The sequence below is a fragment of the Empidonax traillii genome, unplaced genomic scaffold (assembly GCF_003031625.1).
Source record: "Empidonax traillii isolate 1590-97213 ecotype Southwest subspecies unplaced genomic scaffold, ASM303162v1 scaffold282:size975252, whole genome shotgun sequence".
In the NCBI taxonomy this organism is placed as follows: Eukaryota; Metazoa; Chordata; class Aves; order Passeriformes; family Tyrannidae; genus Empidonax; species Empidonax traillii.
The window spans coordinates 156,179-177,194 of NW_020955475.1; the positions used below are offsets into that span (position 1 = coordinate 156,179).

At 42.1% G+C, this 21,016-nt stretch overlaps 1 protein-coding gene across 2 annotated transcripts in view; it reads left to right on the forward strand.

Annotated features, from left to right (window-relative positions):
* The first annotated feature begins 679 nt into the window (after window positions 1-679).
* Window positions 680-21,016, forward strand: part of TBL1X (transducin beta like 1 X-linked) — a 200,185-nt gene continuing 179,848 nt past the window's right edge. For both annotated transcript variants that reach the window (XM_027890241.1, XM_027890243.1), the window contains exon 1: window positions 680-1,100. The gene's annotated coding sequence lies outside the window, so the exon portion shown is untranslated. The remainder of the gene's footprint in view (window positions 1,101-21,016) is intronic.

Sequence of the window (21,016 nt, forward strand, 5' to 3'; positions counted from 1 at the left end):
GGGGGGACACGGACGGGACGCGGGGACACGCGTGGGAGACGGGCGCGCTGGAGGCTGAAGAGCCGCAGCGTTGCTGCCCCGCGGGTGTTGCGCTCCGGCGATAAAGCAATAAAGCCCGTTTGTGCTGATTCACAGCCCGCCCGCCCCCCGGGGCGCCGACCGGGACAGTGCACCGGGGAGCATCGCTGTGCGGTGCGGGGAGCGCTCCCGCGGCGCTGCCCGTCCGTCCCCGCCGGGCACCGCGCCCAGGACGAGCCGCCGGAGCGCCCCGCGGTGACCTGCGGGCAGCGCCGCCACACCGGCCCCAACCGCCCCCGCCGCCCGAGCGCGGCCCGCGGGGGCCGAGCGTGCCAGAGGGCGGGAGGGCACCGCGTGTGCCCCCGCGCCGGGCCGGCACCGGCGGGGGAGGGGAGGGCAGGGCAGGGCTGCCCTCCTCGTGTGCGTGGTGTGTCACAGTTGTTTCAGTTGCGGGGGGTGTCGAAGAACAACACAACCGCAGGCAGAGCGGGGGCGAGGGCTCGGCGGCCACCCCGGGGCACCCCCGGGGGCGTTGGCGGCGGCGCCTCCTCGGGTCTCGCGTCCCGGCGTGCGGGACCGACCCGGGTGGGGGAGGGCGCGGCTGCTTCGCCCCCCACATACCCCGGCGCTCCAAACCCTCCCGGTGCGCCCCCTCCCCCGCCGTCACCTCCCTCGCTCCCGCCCGGTGGCGGCGGCCCCGGGCGCGGCTGTGGCTCCCCCTCGGCGCTGCTCCTGCCGCCGCCGCGCGCCTGCACCGGCCCCACCAGCCCCCCCCGCCCCCCTCACCGCCATTCCGCCCCAAAACTTTCCGTTTCCCCCTTCCCACTCTCCGGGACTTCCTTGTGCCGCCCGTGCGCGCGGAGGGGAGGGGGGGGAGGAGGCGTGTGCGGCGGCGGCGGCGAGGGGGGATTCGCAGCCTCCTGGCAGGCTGGCCGGGACCCCGGGGGAAGAGGAGTTGCACCATGCGCGGCAAGTGAGGAAAAGTCTCCGCCAGCAGCAGCGCCGCCGCCCCCTGCAGAAGTTGGGGCTCTCCCCGCCCGCGGGAGCGGGAGCTGTGCCTTTAACGCCCGCTGCGCCGCGAGGTGAGTTCCCGAGGCGGATTATTCATCCCGGGGACCCTGTTGTGTTTTTTTTTTTTTTCTCCCCCTCCCTCCCTTTTTCTTTCCCCCCTCCTTTCCTCACCCCAGTCCTTCCCCGGCGCAGCCCCCCGAGCCCAGCCCAGACCGGGCCCCGCTGCCCCCGGCGCCCCTTCTGCAGCCTGACCCGCCCGGGGGGGAGGGGGTCGCTCAGCCGCTGCTTGTTATGACGAAGTTTTTTTGAAGCCGGTCGTTTTGGGGTCTGTTTGGGGGCTTTGGGGGTGTTTTCTTTGGGCCGAGGCGATGTGTGTGCGTGGGGCTGCCGTGCCTGTGGCGGGTGTTTTGCATCTGCCCCCGGGCAGAGCGACCCCGGGCCGTGGGGGGGGAGGGGGTGGGGCAGTTTCTCCCTACTTCTGAGGTAGTATTTTAATGCGGTTATTTTAATTAAAAAAAAAAATAAATGCTCGGGGGAGGGAGGGGAATGCGAGGTATTCACGCTCCAGTGTGGAGTTTGCAGAGCCTGGGTGGGGGAGGGGATCCCATTCATCGCCAGCGCTTGAATCAGCAGCGGGCGGAGGGGCCGGTCGCTCCCCTACATCGAAGTTTACTTCCAAGTAGGTAAACAAGTTCCCCCTCCTCGCCCCTCAGCCCCCATTCCCACCCCCTGGAGACGCGGGCTCTGCCGGCCCCGCTCCCAGCCCGCGGCCGCCGGCGGGGCGGGGGGTGCGGGGGAGCCCCTCGGGGCTGCGGGGCTGCGACCTGTTGCACGTCCCGGGCCGGCGTGCCCAGCCCCGGAGCGGCGGGGCCCGTGGGCACCCTGCCCCCGACTCCTGTCACCGGGCTGAGCCGGGTCCCCATTTTGTGGTGCGAGCTCAATCTCGGCGGTGGGGCTGATAGATGGGTTCGGTGCGTGGCTGAATATTGGTGTGGTGTGATGTAAAGCGAGTGACCCTTGACCTATTTAATGATATGTTGTTGGGTTCTCGGGCAGGCATCCTGCACAGCGCAACAAGGGGGGAAAACACCAGGCCACACCCTAAAAGTTCGACTTGCATATTAATTCTTCAAAGTCGGCGTTTACACGGCATAAAGGCTTCCCTTTATGTGTTGCCTTAACATGCTTCTCGCTGTTCTCCACGAGGATTCGTACGGCGTTTCTCCTTTCCTGACGCACCAGCCTTGAAGTGTGGATGTGGATGTGTGCGGTGGGGGAGGGGAGGCGGGATGTTCGGCGGGGCTCACCCACCGCCTCCCCTCTCAAAAAAAATACTGCTGCATAGTGTTGCAGAAACCTAAAATATTCCTTTGAAAAGAGTGATGTTTCCAAATAAAATAGAGTGTAAAATTAAGATTTCAAGACTGGTGTTTCAGGCTAATAGTATGAAAATAAATATATTGTGCCGGGGGAGATCAGTTGTAGGCAATTAATACAAGGGCTTTAATATAATGCTGTATTTTTCTTCCTTATACCATTTATTAGCACTCCTTTAACTGAGACTGTTCCTGTGGCATATATAAGGTTTAACATCCTATACCTTGCTTACCATATGACTGCACATGATGGGCTTAGGCCTGTCCCTGTCCTGCAGTCAGTTTTCTGCCATGTAGAGAGACATTGGGCAGGTTTCGAACTAAATATATTCATTCTGTGATAGCAGATGTTGTTGGCAAGAGAGCAGGATTTGTCCTAGTGTGTGTTTTGGCGTTGTTTTTTTTTTTTCTTAAGCTCTTACAGATAATAATTGCAACATCTCAAAGACAGCAATAGTAAAACAGGGAAGCTTTCCCACAGAAGATTTGTAGAGGGGGTGGGAGGAAAAAGGAAAGCGAGAGGGGGAGGATGCTATCACATTAAAAATGCGTTAAACCTCTCTAGGGCTACGTATAATAATGGCAAAAGCAGTTGAGATTTGAGCAGAGCTGCTGTAGTCATTTCAGTTTTTAACACCTTCAGTGAGCTATGCAACAACCTGAGATAGGGCAGCCCTCAATGTACAGACAGACTGAGGAAGAAGATGCTGGAGAGCAGTGCTGCAGGAAGGGACCTGGGGGTCCTAGTTGACAGCAAGTTGAATATGAGTCAGCAGTGCCTTGGCAGCCAAGAGGGCCAGACATGACCTGGGGTGCATCAGGCAAAGCATCACCCAGTCAAGGGAGGTGATTGTCCTGTTCTGCTCTGCGCTGGTACGGCCTCAACCTGAATATTGTGTGCAGTTTTGGGTGCCACAGTATAAGAAGGATCTAAGGCTACTAGAAAGCATCTAAAGGATGAAGGGTCTTGGGGGAAGGCTGTATGAGGAGCAGCTGAGATCACTTGGCATGTTCAGATTAGAGAAGATTGAGGGGAGACCTCATTGCAGTTACGGCTTCCTCTCAAAGGGAAGAGGAGGGGCAGGCACTGATCTCTTCTCTGTGGTGACCAGCGACAGGACCTGAGGGAACGGCATGAGGCTGTGTCAGGGCGGATTTAGGTTGGATGTTAGGAAAAGGTTCTTCACCCAGAAGGTGACTGGGCTCTGGAACAGGCTCCTTAGGGAAGTGGTCACAGCACCAAGGCTGACAGAGCTCAAGAAGCATTTGGACAGTGGCCTCAGGCACCATTTTTGGGTGCTGTCCTGTGCAGGGCCAGGAGTTGAACTCAGTGATCCTTGTGGGACCCTTCCAACTCAGGATATTCTATGATTCTAAGGTTGTTTTTTTTCTCCCAAAAGATGAAAAAGTGTGTTTCAGAAGAAAAAAGCGTTAAAAATTATGCATACATGTAAACACCAGCAACTGCACAACTGTCCAGGTGTCCTAGGATGTAAAAAAACTCTCTGCAGATAAGTTGTCATCTGAATACATCCTCTGCCCTTCCCCCACACGATTGAGTAAGCAGCTCCAATGTCCTCCGCTATGCCACTGCTGAGAGTTATGCTATGGTTCTTTTCAACTGATAGCAAGTATTCTCCACAGAAAGAGTACCGAAGGAGCAAAAATAGATTAAATTCTTGATAAGGAATGGGGACTTGTCTGCACCTGGAATTGTCATGCTTCTGCTCTACCAGTTTGCCTAGTTTCCATAGTTGGAAGAGACCCACAAGGATCATGGCGTCCAACTCCTGGCCCTGCACAGGACAGCCCCAAGAGTCACACCGTGTACCCGATAGCATTGTCCAAACGCTTCTTGAGGTTTGTCAGCTTTAGTGCTGTGACCAATTCCTGGGGAGCCTGTTCCAGTGTTCAGCCACTTTCTGGGTGAAAAACCTTTGCTTGATACCTACCCTAAACCTCCCCTGACTCAGCTTCATGCTATTTTGGTCCTGTCATTGATTTACAGATGGGCTTTTCCCATTTTTGTGTTGACGGGGGGGCGGAGAAGTAGACTTGTCAACTTGGTAAGTCTGATGTGCCGTGTCTCCTGGAAGAGCTTCCTGAACAGAGACTTCTCCTCTGTCAGCAGCAGCTGTTAAAGGTCTGTCATCCCTAAACTTGGAAGGAGTAGAGGAGAATGTCCCTCCATGCAGATGGGATCTTGTTTCTCAGTGGCTAAGTCAGCAGTGTGATACACTTAGGGTTGAGCGATATGTTCAGTGAATTCAGTTCATTGTGGGCATGAGGCTGGAAAACCCATCCCAAGTTTTAGTCTGGCCTCTGCCACAGGTAGTGCATATGTGCTTTGGTGCCATTAGCTCTTGCTGTTTGCTGCTGTAAAGAGTTCAGTGTTAAAATTTATGCTGTATTAAACCGACGTTGTTTATGTTTTAGTAGTGCCAAGGGGCCCCCATTCAAAAAAGGGCCATTTTGGGAATATTGTAGATGACGGGTTTTGCCCTGAACAGGTTGTAATGTGAGTAAGTGAGGGAGACAAAAAGCCAGGAGGGTAAATGGTGGAAAAAACTGACTCAGGGGAACAGCAGCTGGTTGTGGTGCCTTATCTGCACAGCCACGGCCACGGTGTGATCTCAGCTGGTAGGAGAGAGGAGAGTTGTTAACACCTGGCAGCATTGTTGCTGGTAAATCTGTCTGCTCTGTGCAAAGAGGGGTGGGCGTCACATAACATGTGATCCATATCCTGGATTCTCTTTACTATTGCTCTTTTAATTCCTAGTATTATTTTAGGTTATGTACGCCAGCCTGCTTATAAAATGATTCAGGTTTTGTAACTCTTGGGACTGCTTCTTTTTTTCATAGTCTTCATTAGGAGGCAAGATGGAAGTAATTTTGTAAACTCTTGTTTCATCTGCTAAATTAAAACTCCACTCCCTCTTCCCCTCCCTCATCTTGCCTATTTTTAGTTAGGAGGAAATAGCTGACCTCTTTACAGCAAGAACCCATACCCCCTGGGTGCCATTTATAGGTTTCTACCAAATGGCCTACTTGGACAAGTTGGTTGAAATTAAACAAAAACATTGAGACTACAGCTCTACATAGAAATAGCGGCCTTCCTGTCAGTACAAAATCTTGGCATTTTAATGATCCTGAAACAAACATCCAAAGGTGAAAAATGGTTTTTAGGTTATTTTTCTTTTCTTTAGTAGACAAGAGAAAATTCTAAAGTTTTTGGGGTTTTTTTTGTCATTATTTTAATGGAATTTCATTTAAAGATGACTGACAGTATTTGGTTTTACAATAACAAGAAACCTCCCAAGGTTAGGGCCGTGTAAAAGCTAGGAGCAATTGAAGAAGGGTGCTCAGTAAGAAAAGGTCTTAATTTCTTACCAGTTTTCTTCTTGTGTAGAGATTTTGTCCTAGATGGAGACTTACAAGTACTAATGTTTAGTGATTCCATAGAAGTAAAAAAATTGCTTTTGTTAGCTTAATTGAGAGCAAGTTTAACTCCGTAATGGGTATGTGACAGTTTTTGAAGGTAGAGGTGCACAGGCCTTTTGTGCTACTTTTCTTGCACGGCTTTTCCTGTGCACATTTGTATTTACTTTAAGTGATACTGAAAAGACTGGACTGTAGCAACAGGTGTTGTATTTCTTCATTTGTTGTTTGACAAGAGAAGAATATCTTGCCTTTGATACCTTCTGTTTGGGTCCCAACCATTAGTCCCTTTCTTTACTTTGGGTTATGAGCATGATTGCGTCCAGAGAAGAGGCTTGGGGTTAGGAACATTTGATGATATGGCTTCCGTCTTTATAATCCTGTCGACTTGATGCAAAAAAAGGGGCATCGCAATGTTTAACCCCATTTCTTGACCTTCTCTGTTTGTAATATGAACAATTAATACGTCTGCTTGTCCTATTTAAACTGGAGTGTATGTAAGGAGTGATAATTTATGTGAAGTTACAACAGAAATTTATGCCAAGAACCCTGTGGTATTCATGCCGTTTAAAATCATGACGATAGTACTGTAGTATGAAGAAACAGTTATTTTAATATTTTGGCGAAGTGCATTGCATAACTGCAGTTGGCTTGGGTGTTGAATGTTACTCATTTGCTGTGAGAAGTTAACACAGCACACTGAACACATGGACAAAGCAGTGCCTTGATGCTTTGATGACATGACTTGTGGCCTATTTCTGAGCAGACAAGTAGTACTTACAACGTCTAATAATTGTATATATATGTACGCTCATCAAAATACTTTTGTCTAATTAAGTGGTGAATTTTACTGACCCTTTGCTATTGAAAGGTGGAACAAGGTGTTTAAAGAGCATTGTTCTCCATTAGTATGTAGCGGTCGCTCTGTGCATCACTCCACTGCCATTCGAAATGAGATTGCATTTACTGACCTAAATTTCATTTAAGCTGCTAATTCTTAGTTACAGTTTAACCTCTTACTATTGTGTGGTGGCTTTAGGATGCATTTTGTTATATAAAATCATAATTTTATTAGATGAAAAGATGGTGTAACATCAAGTATGATTTCATATTTTTTTCCTGTTGAAATAGAACTTTCCCATACCTGCAATAAATGATTGATAGAGCAAAAAAAGCAACATTTTTTTCCCTTAGGCATTAAAAATACTTTGTAAAATATTCCTTTGTCATTATTTTCAAGAAAACAAAGAGGATTTTACTTTGGTGGATAGATTCCTTTTGTCTTTCTACAGAATAATACATTTGTTATGCTCCTTTTTGAAGGTAGTAAACTGCACTGGATATACAACTTTGGCTTCTGCTATAGTTTGCTGTGTAGCACTAGCAGCTCTTCATTAATGCTCTGCCATTGAATGGAGACTGCAGAATATTTTCTTGTTCAAGAGTGAAGCCAACTATTTATGATTTATATTTCTGAACCGAATAATCATGTTATAAAGGCACTGCTGAAAGGGAGCTGTTGCAGTGTTATGAGTAACATGTATGCAGCTGTTGTTGCGTTTCATGCTTAGAAGTGTCCACTGATGAGTGTATCAATTTGAACACCATCCTTTAACCTACAGCAAAATAATTAGAAAGATGTTCTTCCAAAAGAATTGACCTTCACAGTGCCCAGTTAATGAATACATGAAATTTTTATAAAGTGAAGTAAAAATATGAATCTTTTTTTTTTTTTTTGCAAATTCATGCATATTGGTTACAGAATTAGGAAGTGTTGTAACTGCAGGATAGTTTCAGTGTCATTTAGCAACTAGAAGTTGCTTGTTCACTATACCAGTGGGTTTAGTCTGGTTGCTACTGGCAGAGGATACGTGTGTGTCGAGAGACCTATTAGTATTGAGACTTCTGTTAGCACATAGTCTCAGCTGGGATTGTAGAATAAGAAGCGGTTTCACAAGTATGAATTGTTTAAAATGAACTACGCTAACTGCCGTATGTGCCTGTGTGCATGTGCACGTAGGTATACATACATGGATAGCCTTAAAGGTAGTCCAGAAATTAGTTCTGGAGAAAAAAGGAGTCTCCCTGAGATTGGAGAGTGGTGCTGAAGTGTGGTGGCTAGGCTCTCACACCCCAAACTAAGATGTGCTCAGGTTTCAAGCTCCAGTCAACAGCACCTGAGGTGGGCCATGCTGGATGTCAGGTTTTGGGAAGAAGACAGAGGTGCATGATGTGCTTGTTGAAATATGGCAAGGTCAGAAGTGCATACTGTGTTCCTACACAGGACTAAGCATTGTGAGCCCAGGAGGTGACAACTGGGCTACTGTATGTGGCCAAGAGATACATTCAAACTTCAAAATTATATCTTCATATTTTCCTCCTTTTTTTTTTTTTTTTTTTTGGTTGCTCGTAGAAATTAAATTTAAACCCTGATCTTGACAGAGAGACTGAGGCAAAATTACCCTCCACTGGAATGTTCTCCACAGACAGGGTTGAGTTTTGCTGATGGTTTAGGACAGGGAATCCAAGCACAGACAGTACCCATTCATATTGTGGGGATTAGTTTCCAAGGATATCTATCTGTTGCTTTTTACAGTCACAAAACAAACTTAACCCTTTTCATGCCTATTTACATGCTCACACAAGTTAGAGCTTAACTTTGCTTTTTTTTTTTTCTTTTTGGCTTTAGTTTAGTCCTTTCTTAGTGTAAGAGCTTCTGTAGTTTCATGTAGTTAATATAGTTTACATTTTCAATTTTTTGACTTTTAAACTAAAATACTGTAATCTGGAAGGCACAGATAAAAGGTAGGCCTAAGGATTATTCTAATGAGGAAAACATCCTCCTTCCTATATCAGTTCTCAAAAAATGAAAGTAAGGAACAGAAGCAAGTGTGTTTATAGTAACTTTACATGGTGTTCACAAGATAGATTTTATGTCATTCTGTGAAAACTATTCAAGGTTTCTTTATTTTCATTTTGACTATTACTGTTTGGGTTTGTTTGGGTTGGTGGGAGTGTAACTTAATAACAACACTTGTTTGTATTTGGAGGAATCTGGTTTTATGTTAAAAAACCCAAACACTCTCAGCTCTCATACTTCTGCTAGAATCAATAAGTATCTTACATAGCTTCTTAATTTAAATGAACCAGTTAGTTTAAAATTAGTGCATGGCAGTGTATCATAAAGATTCATCCAGGATTTTATGTGCTTGGGAAAATAACATAAGGGAAGCTGTAAAGGTGGCCCTAAATACAATATCAGAGTGGAAGTAAAGAACTTATTTTTTACACACAGCTCAAATTTGCTAAAGCATTAATGTAATGATTCACCTCACTGCTGATGAATGAAACCAGCTTTTCTAGGAGGCCACCAGGTCTTTACTAAATAGTCTGGTAGGTGCTGGGTAGAGGTTAGGTAAAAACAGAATGTAGCTTAAACCCTGAGGGCAGTTTACAAGGAGGAAGAAGAGTGGGAGTAAGCTACCTGAAAAGCTTGGCTCCACTATTTTTAACCTATGGACCATCAAGTAATCAAATTTTTTAATGAATTTTCTGAACTGTATTTTTTAATTTTTTTTTTTCTTGGCTAATATGATGTGTCTTCAAAGCACTTATTCCTGTGCATTTTGCAGTGTTAGGAGGGTAGTATATATGGTATGTGGGTACTTTTTAATATGTTATTTTGTGGTTACAGATACAGCTTTTAGTTTGTGTCTGGTTTTGTAATGTTTAACATGTGTGTGTGGATTAATTTTTTTATTTTAAATCTTACCTAGGCTAATGAAGAAAGTCTTTGTGTTATCTGCCACGTTACCAGCAGCATATATTTTCAGTTTAAAAATGACCTGAAATATGGAAGGGTTCTGTGTTCTCTAATGACATGTTAAATGCAGTTATACATTGTCAATTAGATCGTATGCACTGAGTGGTGGGTTTGTAGATAAGGTTTGCTGTGCATAGCAGGTGTTTATGTACATGGAGTCGAGAGTGAAAGAATAAAATTTAATTTCCTCTTACTAAAAGTAGTACCATGGCCTATATCCTGTACCTGTTAAAGTGTTGAGATAATTGCAGTGAGTGATTTTGTAGTTGTTTGCTGCTGTATTCATTTTGCAGTGGGATTTTGAAGTACAACATTTTTCCTTTTTTAAAAAGTAAGTTTGAATATACGTCTATGAAAAGAAAAAAAAGATCTGTTCCTTAACGTCTTTACAAGGCAGTTGATAGGGCACTCCTTTCCACAGCTGGGTAAATAATTTACATTCCACTTACAGTGGAATGTCACCTGCTCACTGTCCTACATAACTGCTATGAAGATTTTATTAATGACTGCTTTTGAAGAATTTAGAAGATCAAAATACATTATTTATTTTATTGCTAGTTTATTAAAATATGTGAGTGTAAAGTTCTGCGTACTTAAGTATAATCCTGTTTTCCCTGAGTTTATCAATTAGAGTAGCAAGGTATAAAAAGAAAACTATGAAAAAAAGTTTTATCTCTCTTTCAGTGTTCAGTTTAGATTTAGAAGTAATGATTGCTTTAATTTTTTAATCTTCTGTTAATCTGTAAGTTAGTTTCCTACAGAGTTGCGTTTAGGGTATTAAATTACCTCAGAACAAGCCTTTGTTGGTTTTTCTCAACCTTTTTGTAATTACTTTTAAATTTTTTTTAATTACTTCCCCCATCCAGTAAAAACAAAACCAGCTCCATGATACCTGTGTAACTTCAGCAAGGATAGAGTTGATGATCCATTTGTGTTCTGAACATACAACGAATCCTGTTATAACTATGGCCTGATGTTGCAAAAATATATTTGGCTTGCGCAGGAGACTTCTAGGATCAGGCCTTATATGATGGCAGCACAGATTCTTGACTGATTGAGTAAACATTTCTGAGCCATTTTTAAAGCAATGGATGATGTACTTTTAGCTTTAGTCTGACAGTCAGTGTTCTTGTAATAAAACGGAGATCGTGGTGTCCCCCTCATTTTCCTTACCCACATAAGTAGTATATTTTGTATGGCATAACTTCCACAGTCCATCTGAATACCATTCTTATGTGAATCCTCACGGTGTTCTTTGAAGTTTCTGTAGCTGAGAAGCATTTAGACGAGATTTAGAGCCCGGTTTCTTTACAGTGTGCAAGGAGCTGTGTTGGCTGTGTTGAAATTTACTAGGCTTAATGTATAGCAGTATAAAGTGTAAGGCTCAGCAATTTTAAGGTTCCAAACACATTCGTTGAGAAGTGACCAGCTGAGTTGGATGATTGGAGCCTATGAACTTTTTCAGTCAAGTGCCTTTAGTTTTTCAGGCAAGGCCACATTAAAAGGTCTAACAAACACTAGCAGCAGCCACCCATAAGGGATTGGCAAGCAGTGCTGAGATGGTCTCAGTGTTACCTGTCGAGATCATGGATAGTCTCAAAATTGTTCTGCCAACTGTGACGTACCGCATAAGAAGCCCTACATCTCAGGTGTGGCACCTGATGGTTGTCTTTTGTGTAGGGGTTGCAGAGGCCATGCCCTCTGTTGAGAGTGTGCACCAGTACTCCCACACAGCGACAGGTGTCCCCAGCCCAGGTACGCCGACTGTGCCTTGTGCTGGCCGCAGGCTGGAGCTGTGCTTCCTCTAGGCTGTTCTGCCATGGATCTCAGCACTCCAGCTCTTGTTATTTTACACAGAAAGCAGCGCCAAGCCTTCCTCAGCCAACTGGTTAATGCCAGCTAAGCAAAGCCTTCTAGGGGTAGGGGTCCTGCAGCTGCCTTGCTTGACACTAGGGAGGCTCTGCTGGAAGGCAGAAGCCTGACAGTGCATAGTGTAACACTTCATCCTTCACAGCAGATGCTGGCCAAAGAAAAAAATACGAAGATTACCCTGCTCCTAAATGCAAAAAAAACCTAAGATGGGTATGTCTGTGTATTGGTGATGTGGTGCGTGTATTTTATTTTAATTTACTGTTTTTCTCTGGGGTGCTTGCTCTGTTTGTCTGCAGTAGGTAAGGAAAATTACACAGAAGAATCATTGCATTTATTTTTCTAACCTTAAAAATAAATTTTCTAACTTTTTTCATTTGATGACTCAAACGTCCTACAGATAGTTGTCTTAAATATATAACTATTTATGCTATTAGCATTGTCTAAATTGTTATTTTTGTCTCTGGAAATACATATGGTTATTTTTCTGGTGTCTCAAGTGGAGCAAATATCTTGCCAGCCTGTTTAACGTGCTAACGTATGTGAGAAAGTATGCCCTGTGGCCTGAAACATCATTTATGTATTTGCCAGTTGCCTCAGTGTTTTAATTTCTGTTTATATGCATTGGGTTGAATTTATTATTGATTTCAGCTGTTTGCAAATAGTGTACTGACAGACCGTTTGCTTGTGTCTCCTTTGAGCCAGCATTTTACCCTCATTAGTCCATGGATGTGTTCTTTTGAATGTTAGCCAAATGCGTTCATAGAACCGGTAGAATTAATAGAAGGAAAAGTAGGAGAGCTGTGTGACCTGTTATTTGTAAACAACATTATGGAACTGCCTTTCAGTGTTTGACTCTATACTATACTACATTTTTTTTTTTTCCCGTAAGTTTTCCCTTTTAATTCTCTGGGGTTTTATGAGCTTCCCATCATATACAGCCATTTGCTCAGCTCTTTTAATTGCCTAATTTTCTTTTCTTTTTTTGTATATTTTGTTTGATTTAGTTTTGAATAATAAAGCTGCTATGTAAATAACAATAGTAATATTCACCAGTTCTCTAATTCTCTAGTTTCAAACCATGATTTGCAAGCAGCTAGGACTGTTTTTATAGGGGTCTAGGGGGTTAAAAAAAAAAAGGGAAACCTGTTGTCATTCAGTTCAAATTCATTGTACAAGGTATCTTTATTGGTTCACAAATTGAAAGAGTTAAAAAATCCCTGGTCTAATTGTATTGTAAACGTCTTAAGGAAGTGATATCTATTTTTATGACTTACTGCTTTGTGGGTGTAAATATCATTATGCAAGTAATAATCCTTGTTTTCAAGAAGGTAATTTATACCAACATTAAATTTTAGTGTCAGTTTTGTTACATTGTGTAGATATTTATGAAAATATCCCTTCTCTTACGTAGGGCTGTAAAGAGTGTTTTCTCTGACAGAACACAGATTTGGCTTATCTTTAATTGCACAAAGAATAATCTATAGAGGAGCATTGGGATTTCCTTAGTTTGTGTTTATCAGGTCTGTCACATAGGAAGCCTGTTTAACTGATTTTCTTTTTTTGGGGGGGGGGTGGGGGTCTTGTGCGATACTGATTTTGCTTTTAGAGTCTAACCATTTATATGGCAACATTGCATTTCAGTAAATCCAAATTCTTGCATCTTAAAGTGTCAAGAATTTTGTTATTTGATGTTACTACACTTCTGTTTTCTCCTTTGCTTGAGAGCAGCACTGCTTGCTAATGTTAGGAGGGGTTAGGTAGAGGAGGTGTGTATGGTGAGAGTGGGGGTGGGAAGTAAAACAGTCTCTGGCTGTTTACGCATTCCAGGCAACCATAGATCTGCTTGCTTTGAGGCCAGAAATATTTTCCTTTTCACTATCAGTCTTGCAGATCTGGGGTATTTGGGCACACTGCCAATAAAAATAAATGGCAGTGTGTTAATCTCTTAGATTGAAATGTAATAAACCGTATTTTACTGTTTTGTGTGTTTGCATAAGAAAAAAAGATTAACAGCACTTTGTAATTAGAATATGACATTTTTAGAAATACTGAAAGTTATGAATATTGGTATACTTTCTTCAAGAATTGCCTATAAAAGGCAATCTGAAAGTAAATTTGACTCCTTTCTTCTTGCTAGCTTATTCCAAAGGGAAAGTTGCATAATCAAAATATTGTTGCTAACTAGATTTTCTGTTTTCTACATGATAACCTTTGCCTCAAGGAGCTTACGAAGAGTCCCTCTTTCTAATTTCCATGTAATGCATGTATATACATGCTTTTTTTTTTTTCTTTTTCATTTATTTTGTGGTGGGTTTAATCTGTTTTGTAGTCCTTCATTTATCATTCTGGTTTCCAGCACTTGTGTTTCAGAGTTCTGATAAAATCAGATACACAAAGCCATCTACCTGCTGCATGTCCTTTTTTTTTTTTTTTTTTTTTTTTTTTTTTTTTTTTTTTTTTTTTTGATCAGTATTGGAAATTATTTCCTGCAGCCTGCACTAAAATACAGACTGAGCAGGCAGGCAGATGAATAATGATTTCTTCTAGGTTCTGCCTAATGTAATGAACGGACCTTCTGTTTATTATTATTTGTTATCAGTATTTTTGTACATGTGATTTCCTTCCCTGAAGCTTGCTTTCTTGGGTTTCTTAAAGCTGTATGCTATATGTGAAATTATTAGTTTATCCCAAGTGGTGCAGTAATTCCACTTTGTCACTCCAGCAGCTTTGTCACTGGGACTTGACATGGCTCAGCTTCTTGTTGTTTCTCCTTTCTGAACAAAATTTGTTACTCTCCAGAAATTTTACCATATAATTATGACACACACGAAAAAAGACAGTCCCACTGAGATAACAGCTGTTACCCTCAGTCTTAAGACTATCCTAGCACATGCAGTGCAAAAGGTAATTCAGACTATACAGTTGGGTTTTTTTCCAAGGGCAGCTAATTGCTTAAAACTTTCCTGCATAGCTGTGACTGCCATCTGATCTTCATTTAAAGGCATTGAACTGCTTTCGGAAAAGCTGTAGGCTTCTTCAGCTAGACCACCAGCAACCTGGATAAACTTGGTAATGTCTCTCTTGACTGCATATTTAGGAGAAAAGTACTGCTCTCTTCCTGTAGTGACCTGGATCTAAAGCCAGAGGTTGTTTGGGGTTGCTGTCAGGCGAGATCAGACTGTTGAGTTTAACCTTAATGGAAGTAAACACGAACGTTACCTGCACCTCATTATCCCTGTGCTTTTATGACACACACTCAAGACTGTTTGTATACTGGCTATGGCTCATGCTGATTATGTTGTTAATAATTTGTGTCTCTAGAGTGTGTACTAGCTGGGTGCTTTAGAAGCCAACGTTTTTGAATATAGATAGCTAAATAAGTGGCTTGTTTTTCAGAAGCCTTGGGTAGGTACGGCCACAGTTGAAATCAGAGGAATTGGTGGCTGCTTAGTGCCTGGATAAGTAATTAGCCTTAATGCAGGAGTGCATCCTAAGATTCTGACAACAGGAGGTCATCTCCCTCTTTTTTCCCAAAGTTAAGTAAAGCGGTATTTAAAAAAAATCATAGAATCAGCCGGGTTGGAAAAGACCTCCGAGATCATCAAGTGCAACCCTTGATCCAACCCTGCCGTGCTTAGTAGACCATGGCACTCAGTGCCACATCCAGTCTCATCTTAAAAACCTCCAGGGACAGTGAATCCACCACCTCCCTGGGCAGCCCATTCCAGTGTCTGATTACTCTCTCCATAAAAAACTTCTTCCTAATATCCAACCTAACCCTCCCCTGGCACAGTTTAAGACCGTGCCCTCTTGTCCTATTTCTGGTTGCCTGGGAGAAGAGACCGACGCCCACCTGGCTACAGCCTCCTCTCAGGGAGTTGTAGAGAGTGATGAGGTCACCCCTGAGCCTTAAAGAAGAAGATCCTACTAAGTGACTAGTACCAGTCTGTGTATAGATGGGTGGCTTTTTTTCCCCATCTCTGTGTGTTTCTTGAAAGGGCAAAATTTGACCCTGATCCTCAGCAGCAGCTTCTCACAGTTAATATATGTCTGTCCAGGTGTGTATGGTTTGTATTGGGATTAGCGAGTCTCTCTTGTAAATTGGTAACAAGTTTTTCTGCCATATGTGCTTAGTTTTATTTAATGTAACATTAGATGTAGTGGGAAGATGTATTATTATTATTGTTGTAGTGATTGGGTTTGCTATTTATTGTAAGTATTTCCTGACTTAAAAAACATGAAAACTTGTTTTGTGGTTGAAATAGTAGGAACTGGGAATCTTGTTCTTCTTTAAACAAGCAGAAACAGTAAAAAAACAAGGATATGAGGTATAGGGCCCTAATGCAAAAAAAAAATGGAGTCAAATGCGTCTTAAAATTAGATAGATTTACATATTAATTATATGGATAAATATCTAGAAATTAGTATCACATGATGAACTGTACTATATAAGAATTACATGGAAATTGCACTGGCTTGGAGGTTGGATTTTTTTCTTCGTAGCTTAGAAATATCATCAGATTGGTTGAGAACTTAGTGGAAGGTATTTATTAAATGAAATTTGATGAAACGAACAAACTGGGATGTACTGTTCCTGTCTACAGAAAAGTTTAGGACCTGTAAAATAGTAGCTTGGACTTCTCATTTCTTTCTCTTTTTGCTTAGGTTGAGAATGTTGGCCTGCATGAACCATACTGTAGGCTGTTTAAATATGGTCAATTAATTTCAAGCCACAGAAACTATGAAATGAAAATACAGACATACTATTAAAGTTTGGGTTGTCATCTTTTTTTTTTTTTGCTAGTAACAAGTCTTTGACAGCCAAAATCAATATATGAAAATGGCCTAGCAAAACAGTTAGGTTAATTGTTCAGCACTAGAGATGCTACTTAATAACTTTCTTTAGAATTATTATTTAATACTTATTTTTTGGTTCACAAAACGTCTTAGAAATCTTAGTTATGAGTCTGGCTGAGGCAGTAGAAAGCCCCAGTGAACAGTGTCACAGAGGCATATGCAGCTTGTGATGGAAAGAGGCAGGTTTAGTACTTAATTTCTTCAACCCCAGCCGATCAGTGAGTAATACCTGCATTTTGCATAGTTGTACCAGCATCTAACTGTGTATCTTTATGAGTTTATATTCAAATAAGGAGAAACCCTCCCTTCCCAGAATACATGAAAACCTAAAGATACTTCATGGTAAACTACTGTTTCAAGAGACCTTTCATAAGCAGAGGATAGTAACCTAGAGAAAAGGAGCATGAGCTGGTCCTTGCAGGAGGAACCCTCACCTAACTGGCAGATTTTCATTGGTCTTTTGCAATTGTTGTTTCAAAAAGGTTTCTCTCACAATTGGTTTCACAGTTTTTGAACCTGATAGTTTCAAAGCCTGTTCTCGGCTAGCCTGCTTCCTGTGAAAAGTGATGTTGGGTGAGGCGTTTGTGTGTGCCACATCACACCGGTTAGAAATAAATTGTGTTTTGATCTGCAGGTCTTGCTTTGCTTATTAGATTTTATGTTCCCTTTGGAGCGGAGGAACAAGAGAAAGAGAGAAGCAAACAACAGTGCTGATATGGTGCAGTTGTGTAGGAAAGAGGCACTCATACCAACTTTCCCCCAGGTTTGATCTTCTCCCTGATTCTTACTGGTGGTAGGTCTGGTTGAAACTGGTAGCAGAACAGCTTTAAAAAAGCTGTGATCCCTTGGAAGGTAAGCACTTACACAGCACCAGTTTTCAGCCTTTAACTAAGCATTGACCTTTCTGAAAAAGGAAATTGGATCTGCAAGTGTTATAAATTGCTGCAAATTGTTGTGTTGATGAATCTGTAAAAAAAAGCCCTATGAAAGTAAACCAGAAGAGAACAAAACAAAACAAAAAAACCCCAGCATCCTTCACTAAACCAAAATTAAGCAGATGACAGACTTGTTAACTGAGCACTGAGGGTTTTCTTAGGACATAGGTGCTTACATTTTGAATTGATTCTCAATTGTCAGCTTGATGTGTGTGGGAGGTAAAGTGAACTTTTCATGAAAAACATTCTCATAGGAACAGTTGCTATTTGTGGTTCTTCTGGTACACTTAGGTGTATGTTTAAGGAGAAGAGAAATGACATATTAGTGTTTTCGAGTCTTCTAAATCAAAGAATTGTCTCACTTTTCTTAAGCAGTGCAATTTTTAGATCATATCCGTTTTTTTGGCTGCTAGAAAGATACGCTTAATTTTCAAGTAAATAAATTTTTCTTATTTTAAAAAACTTCAGTTTGGTCATTTTAATTGTAAGCATTTTAATTAAAATGCTGATAATAAAAAGAGTATTTGTATAAAGGAGCTGATTACGCCTGGTGATATAAGATCAAAATTAGACCAAAATTTTGATGTCTACCAGGCTTCCTGACGTGGACATGTATGCCTTTATTCCAGTTGTCTCTGTAATAGTTTGCAGACCATTTTAGCTGTTTTATGATTGCCAGTACTGTACAGGTTGACACTGATCTAAAAAGGAGCTGTGTTTAGAGCCAAGAACTCATCTTTTTACTAGTTACAAATATGTCTTTTTCCTCCTTGAACTTACTTCAGCATAGAGGTTAACTTAATAAAGCCATTTCTCCCTTGACATTAAAACCGAAGTGCTGTTAGCTGCATTTTGGTGAATGCAAGTGTTCAAGACCAGGTTGGATGGGGCTATGAGCAACCTTGTTTAGTGGAAGGTGTCCCTACCCATGGCAGGGAGGTTGGAACTAGGTGATCTTTAAGGTGTCTTCCAACCCAAACCATTCTATGGTTCTGTGAATATGTCTAAGTTGAGTTTTAAAGAGAGTGACTAAAAAAAAAAAACCCAAAAGCAAGACGTCTTACAAATGTATTTATATACTTAATATTTCTGTGAAATATATTGTAGGCCAGACATTTCCTTCATATAGGATGTGGCTGAAGGTATTCAATATTTATTTCTGTGCTTAATTACATACACAATAGTTTACAGGAGTAAACAACAGCACTTGTGTGCGGAAAGCTTAATGTGTGTATGTTTAAGACTTGACCTTAATTACTAGTTTATAATTTCTAAGAATTTCCTGTCTGGACTAGAAATGTTTTAAAATCCACCTTACTTCTACTTTGTAGATTTTAAAAACTAGCTAAGAGCTTTCAGTGTGCAGTGAACACCTACTTGCTGGGCCTTCTGGTTCGTCTTTGTGGTAATCTTTGTGTACCTCCAGCTCCCTCTCAGCAAAGACTGGGCAGGGGAATATTTGACTGCTACCCTCAGTGCTCTTAAGGAAGAACAAGTCTGTGAGGCTTCTATGTAAATAACACAGCATTTAGTAATGAGAAAGTTAGCAGCTCTGATAATTGCTCATGAGGCATACCTATGTAGAATTGTGCTTTGAAAATTTCTTTCAAGTTATCTCCATATCTCCTGTCTGAATTTTATATCCACCAGCAATGCAGACTCATTTTGCAACTAAAAGGAAGAAGCGCATATTTCAAACATTGTTTAGTCATGGTTAGTTTCCTCCTGTTACAATCCTTAGAGAAATTAATGCTCTCTTCTGAGATGAAGAAGGTCTGTCACCAAAGGAATTGAATAAATTATAGTGGTATTCAAAGGGTAGAATGAAAAGACAGGTGTGGGAATCACAAGGGTTTAGTGAGATGAAGGAAACAGTTGTAAATATGCAGTCTGGTTCATAGTGTAGGAAAAAGGGAACTCATAGAGTTCCCAGACAGTGTATAGGCAGAGTTTGAGTGGTTTTGTAAATATTTGGGGTGCTTTTTTCCTCTTGCATTAAACACGCTATTTTTCAAAGGCTTTCTGTCTGAGGTAGGCACTAGGCTTCGTTTACCCAGCCATTTTGAGAAGCAGTGTGGTTGTTTTTCATACTGTTAAAATGCGTGGTTCACCATATTTTCCGGAGCTGCTTTGGTGTCAGGCTGTGTGTGCTGTGTGTCACCAGTGCCAGAGGCTGCTGGGCATTGCAGACAGTGCCATGGCCAGCTCCTCTTGTGTGCTGCTGCACATGAGTCTCCCCTGGTCAGGATAAAGCATCTTCTGGGACGGTGTGACATGTTTGATGGAGCCACCATGTCTCTCCCTGGAGAACAAGCATCTGTCAGGAAATGTTCTGGGAAGCCGGGGAGGGGGAGGAGGTTAACAGCAACAGTATGTGGCAGCAAGGCCAAATTTGCCTGGCACAACCATATGGCTGTTAAACTATTGCTGTCAGATTGCTTCTTGTTGGTGGGCGAAGAGGGCTGGGGTGCACCCTGTGGGAGAGCAGGGTTGGAGGAGGCAGGAGTTGGGGAAGAGGGATGCATGGCAGCTTCTCTTGGGTGCTAGGGGCTGCAGGACGTGCTCTCATCCTCTTCTTCTCCTGCACGCTGGGAAGGGCTGTCCATCGGCATCGGCTGTTGTTTGATGCGATTAGTTTTTATTGACTAAGACGACCTTAATAGGTTTCATTTATGTACCTTGGTTTTATTGCAGTTTAGCCCTCTAAATACCCATGAGGCTCCTAAAATAACAAGGATACTATTAATTAGAAGCTAAAGGGAGCATAAGCTTTAAAACAATCATACTTTGCTCATTCTTTAGTACATGTACGTATTTAAAAACATAGTTTCAGTCTTTGAGTCAAAAATAATTTTCGAAAATAATTTTCAAATCCCTAAAAGCAAACATAAGAATTGCAATTGGTATAACCTGTGAAATGTTTCTACCCCGCTTGTTTGAAATTGAGCAGATCTCACACTAATGGTATCTCTTAAAATGGGGGAAAAGGGAGAGAAGAAATAGCGATAGCTAAATAAAAGGCTTAAGAGCTAAAAGCCTAATATGCAGTGGAGTATTTTTTTGCCACTTGTGTAATCAGAAGCAAAATAAAGACATCACGTTGGACTGGAAACTGAAGTCTTCTACTGTGAAATGGAAATTTATCTGGTATATTGTACTTTTAAAAAAATATTGTTTGTTTTCCTGCTAATGAGTGCATGCCAGATTATTGTTTACTAGTTATCATTCTAGTCCAAATCAGAATTGAAGTTGGCAGAACATAAAGGAAATTTCAAGACAGCTAAATATCATCATCCGGAGCTTCATTTACTGTATATTTTTGTAACTTCAAAGTTAAGATAGATCGAGGAACAGCCATGTTAGTCACCAGCACAGTCCAGTTCAAATAACTAATAATTTTATGAACTCATATAAGAATTGATTAAAATCTCAGTATTACTGCCTTTAAAAATCCAGTTGTCTATTAAAAATAGAGCTGTTAGAGTGGAATACTGGCATGGACTTTTGTGTAACTAGGAAGTGCATGTAAAGCACTATGCTTTTCCCTTGTGGAGTGGCTTGACTGGCTGTGGTGCTGTGCAGTGTTATGTTCTGTAGGTGTTTTGCTCTGCTGACAAGTGTAGCCATTTCAGTGCACTGCCTCAATGTAAGAGTATGAAAAGGTTGAGAAGAAAAAGGAAGTGAAA